This window comes from Sorghum bicolor, chromosome 7 (assembly GCF_000003195.3).
Source record: "Sorghum bicolor cultivar BTx623 chromosome 7, Sorghum_bicolor_NCBIv3, whole genome shotgun sequence".
Classification (NCBI taxonomy): domain Eukaryota; kingdom Viridiplantae; phylum Streptophyta; class Magnoliopsida; order Poales; family Poaceae; genus Sorghum; species Sorghum bicolor.
The window spans coordinates 10,844,196-10,849,767 of NC_012876.2; the positions used below are offsets into that span (position 1 = coordinate 10,844,196).

General features: G+C 42.6%; 1 long non-coding RNA gene across 1 annotated transcript; it reads left to right on the plus strand.

The window, feature by feature from the left end:
* Positions 1,762 to 3,627, plus strand: LOC110436894. Its single transcript, XR_002454786.1, has 4 exons — positions 1,762 to 2,126; positions 2,212 to 2,263; positions 2,721 to 2,817; positions 3,389 to 3,627. It is a non-coding gene; the product is annotated as an uncharacterized LOC110436894 (long non-coding RNA).

Consider the following 5,572-nt stretch of genomic DNA (forward strand, 5'->3'; position numbering starts at 1 on the left):
TTGAGGCCCACACCCACGAAACCTGCCTCTGTTGGTTTTGAGGACAAACCACCAAACCTCCCGCGAGTAGCATAGCCCGTACGTGTCCCCCGCCATGTAACTTGAGCTTGTCAGTGTCCCAAGTGTCAGCCACCGCAGCTGGCCACCCGGTCGTTTGGTTCGTTGATCCAAGCCTCACGTCCGCCCTCCACCGCAACCGATCCGTCAGCACGACACGTCCTACTTGACCTTCACCCGACCGCTGCCACTGCATACGAACTCCACACCTGCGCATCACGAAGCCAAGAGACACCGTTTCGACAAATAACCCTGTGTCAGGGGATCAGTAGAACCACCGAACCAACCACACACCAAAGTGTTGGCGTGTTGACAATCGCTCATCACACAACAACAGTGCTCCACTATGGTTATGATGTGTTCGCATATACTAGCCGTGCTCACAGACACAAGTGGTCTTAGGGACATTTACATTAAAGATGATGAATCTTGTTATCTTAACATGCTCATTGTTTACCGTTTTATGCTCTACATTATTTATGTTACATTAATCATGAGTTTGTGGGATCTATACTACCTTGTTTTGCTATACTTATGGAATTCGACATGGACTCACTCTTGCTATTTCTCCCATACCTCGAGAGAATTGTTAGGCTTGTGATCAACTAGTCAGTTTGGATTCTGTGGAGTGGATTCAATACCCAATGTTTGAAGTTGTCTAGCTATTGTTTGCTATCTAAGGTTATCTCTTTTATAATATGTACATTATGTAGTAAAGATTTTGATTTGATACTATCCCTCATTTGTAGCTATGTATAAGATTTGGCTTCTAAGACTCACATACGTTGTATATGTGATTTTGTCCTTAAAAATAAGTATTGTAAGGACAATCAAGCCTATTGTGGGTTTTGGTGTTGATGGCCACCAAATTAGGGAACTAATGAGATTTGTTCAGATGACAAGCAGTGAATCTAGAAAATAAGGATGATGTATAGGTTGGAAGGTCCCCAATTATAAAAGGACGCTTTGCTGAATCCAAAGGAGTTTAAATTCATTTTTGGTTTGAATTTGAGTTTAGGAAAAGCCGTGCTATCAAGGTGGATCCTAGGATGTCTAGTCAAGTGTGTCACCAAATGCTCAAATCATATACATTTCATCCTCGCCTAGCCACCAAAACAGCCAGCCAATCAACTTTTACACTCTTGCTATTTTGGAAGGCGTGGCAGTGCCGCGCCTAGGCACGGCAGTGCCGCACCTGTAAGTGACCGTTGGGCCAGGGGTATTTATACCTCCTGCTGGTCCACATCACTTACTTCTTCATCTACCTCACGACATATGTATTAGACATGCACCAGAAGCTCTCTCTCTCAATCTCCATAGCTCCCCTCAAGCTCCCAACTGATTCCCTTCGATTCCACCATGGATTCTTGAGGAAAAACACAACAAACTTCGATTAGAGAGTGGATATATTGTTTTCCACTATCAAAACAACATTTGGTGCATGTTTGGCCGACATCATAGGTTTGTTACTCTTGGAGCCATGCTTCTAGTCGGCTAGGCATCGCCCTAGAGCTGCCAACTTGTGTGACAGCCTAGGGAGCACTACAAGAAAAATCATTATACGTGACAGTTTAGGGATGACGTTTTAATAAACTGTCATAGAAAGTCCTAATCTATGACGGTTTGTATATGAGAGGGTAGAAAGCACTAAACTGTGACGGTTTGTAAATAAATAAAATCCTAAACATAATCAATCAAGCCTCCCTCCCATTCATCTACCGCATCCCTCCTTTCCATCCCACATCCACGGATCCAGCACCACCCGTATCCTCCGTACACGTCCTCCCCCATTCACCGCCACCGCGCCCCCTTCTTCGCGCAGCAGGGCATAGCAGCCGCGAAGGCGCGCCCTCCCCGGCGTGGGCAGGCACAGCAAGGGCGTGACCCGACAGCTCCCCAGCGCGGCATCCCATGCCCCACACGCGGCCTCCCGGCGCCCCACTCGCGCGCCCGGCGGCTCCCCGGCGACCCACGCGTGCCCCCCGGCAGCTGCCCGGCGACCACGGCGTGCAAAACCAGCGGCTCCACGGCGCCCGAGTGCTAGTGTGCGTCGACCAGGACGACCAAAGGTTAGGGATTTGATTTCCCAATTAATGGTTCAGATCCTCCCCAACTATACTCCTATGCCTGTTATTGATTTTACTGCTTGATTAGGGGCAAGAAGGATGCAAGCTGCCTGGATTTCAACATCTTCATCCTAACCAATGTTGGTGCACATTAGTTTGACACAACCATCCTTTGCTAAAATTAATTTCTGATGGCATTCTATAGGATTACAAATACCATGATGATTTCTTCTGCTGATTGTGTGCACTTCAGCCTAATTGAAGTGCTTGTATGTTTTAGTGTACTGGTTTCAAATATTCTTGATAAATAGATGGCATTTTTTAGAACCTGACTAGTGTGTGAAGAAAGTCGACGTGCAGGTGCAGTTAAATAGATCCCACAAACAACAACTAAGATCCCACCAATAACTAAGTTCAAACAAAACAAGGACATTAGAACTAAATGAACTATTTTGGTTTCAGCAACTGTGATAATCAAACGCGGAGCTGTTGGTTTACATTTTTTCATGAATCTTATATTAATTATCTATTGATGCAAGCACCATTACTATTTTATTTCTTTAAACTTATACAAAATAATTCTATAAACTTATGCAGAACGAAGTGACCATGCAGTAGTAGTGGAAATTCCTGCCTGAAGGCTCGTTGATAACACCACCTTGCTGAATGACTGTAGAATGACAAATAAACAAAGGTACAGACATAATGGGTACTGGAATTGACTGAATGTTATTTGGTTCCACTTGCCTTTGACATTATTTCACTGCTGTAGTAATCGGTCACTGAATAGAGATTCAGAGACTTGTGTATTTGTGCTCTATAGATTAACAGACAATGTATATATTTCTAAGTGGAACCATAACTATATGTGTTTTGTCGATGCATGCAGTGTGTTCCTAATCTCATATTCTGCTTGTTCAACGTCAGTTTGTCAGGATACAATACAGGGTACAACATCAGCAGCACTTGGATATTTTTTTTTCTTTTTTGTGTTGTATGATTTCGATGCAGAGGAATCAGTTATTTGAATTGCATAAATTAATGATGGTGAGGACTGATAGAACTACACAGTGCTTTCTCTTGTCAAATCGACCATGCTGTAGGCACCAGTAAGCTGCAGCCTTTGATAAATATGAACTTAGTTATGAATTGATATTTAGACTCTCGTGCTCTACTAATTGGGCTCTAAAAATATATGCATTGGACTGCTTTAGAATTTTTGCTGAAAGCTAACTGATTTATCTTATATGCATTTTGACTTTCAGGTAGCACATCTTATGGACAACAAGCCAATTGAAGTGCTCAGCGATACTAATGTTTAGTTATTTTAGACTCCCTAGAGATGATTGTCATAAAGTTCAAACTTAGTTGTTATGAGTTAAATTAGTTCATTGTTTGATAAATGATTGTGAGCCGTGCCAGGCCAGTTTGTTGTTTCATAAAATGTGACAATGTACAACAGTGAGCTTGCTAATACATGAATGATCAATGTTTGTTTATATGACTGATGTATCTTATGAGCCATGATGTATGTTAAGCAGTGATGATTTGCACTAGTTTGTGATGTTCTTTTTCGTCACTATAGCCTAGATCTATTGTCATTGACCAATTATTCCATGACGAATAGAAATACCAATCTGTGACGGTTTGATTCGGTCCTAAAAATGTATGACGCGGGATACATGACGTTTTTTGCGATCGTCATCATGAGTTAACTATGACGCATTTTTGCTTGTCCGTGACGGAAGTAAACTGTCATGTATAAGGGAATTTCTTGTAGTGGAGGTTTGTAACCTAACCCCAATACTAAAAAATCACCCCTCATCTCAAGAGTTCACTCTCTTGACTTGAGAATGAGGAGCAAGCTAGCCTTAGTGGTGAGCTGAAGCCTATGGGCTTCCTCCATAACGTGGACTTAGGCAAGCCTTGGTCGCGAGCTAAACTACAGGATAAACACTTGTGTCTCCTTGTGCTGATTTCATACTTGCTCTATATTGTCTAGGGGCATTCTAGGGTTTGGGGTTGATCTACTTTGTTATACCTGCATAACCTACTCTAGCTCTCGATCTGTATTCTTTACCTGTGCAAGAAGCTAAGAAAATTACTGGATACGTTTACTTTAGTTCAGATTACAAGCTTGCTTCTTCTCAGTCTGCTCGGTGCGGTAGTGCCACGGGTAAGTGCGGCAATGCCATGCTTTTCTGTACTGATAGAAAGTTGAGACTATTTTTGTAGGCCTATTCACCCCCTCTAGGAAACTTTCCTCTTCCAAAGATCTTACAAGTGGTATTAGAGCTGGTTGCTTCGCATACACTTAACCGCATGAAATATGGAACGAGGAAATGCATCAAAGTCTGCCACCAAACCAAAACACGGTACGGTATAGATCGATGATGTCAGCAGCGACCTCTCAATGTCGACTCCTGATGATGCAATAGCTAGAGATGATGGCAAGACCACAGATGATGAGAGAAGAAGAAGAAGAAAAGAAAGAAGAGATGCAAAGATGAAGAGAGAACTAGATGAGAAGTTAAGCAGAAAAGAAGCTAGAAGAATCACAAGGGAGCAAAGAGCTGAAAGAAGAAAAGCAAGAGAACTAGCCAAAGAACTTGAGAAGAAGAAGAAGAAGAAGGAGAGGTATGAGGACTGATCTAGTGGGCTCTCTAGCAGCTCTAATGATGGTGATGATGATGTATCATACCACTCCTCTAAGAATCCCAAAGGAGGCCAGAAGAAGGATGAGAAGAAGAGCAACAAGGGCAAGGGTCACAATAACAACAAGAAGAAATACTCTATTGTATCCTTTAATTATTCTCATTTAACTCATCGTGATCGCAAGTCTATCGTCAATGTGTGCATGGGCAAGCTAGCCCATTTCAATGGGACTAACTATGCCAAGTGGAAGCACATGATGAGAAACTATCTTTCAGGTATACATCAAGGACTTTGGGAGATTGTGGAGAAAGGAGTGCAGCGGCCGCAAGATCCTCAAGATCCAACAAATGAGGAGTTCTTAGCTGCCCAATTCAATAGTCAAGCCACAAGCATCCTCCTTAGTGTTCTTGATGGTAATGAGTACAACCACGTGATGAATGTTAATGTGGTAAAGGAAATTTGGGATACTTTGGCACTTGCACATGAAGGTGTTGACAAAGTGAGGAGGGCAAGGATTGATACCTTGATGGCCAAGCTAAATAGGTTTGTGATTAAAGGCGAAGAAGGGCCACAAGAGATGTTTGATAGGTTGATGGTCCTAGTTGGACAAATCAAGGGACTTGGTTGTAAGGACCTTGATGATCACAAGGTGGTGAAAGTGATGTTGGAAGCTTACTCTCCAAGGAATGAAACTATGTTACATTGATAAAAGATTAGAATAAGTTTGAGCACTTCACTCCAAATGATGTGCTTGGACGGTTATTGACCTTTGATATGCAAAGAGAAGAGGCAAA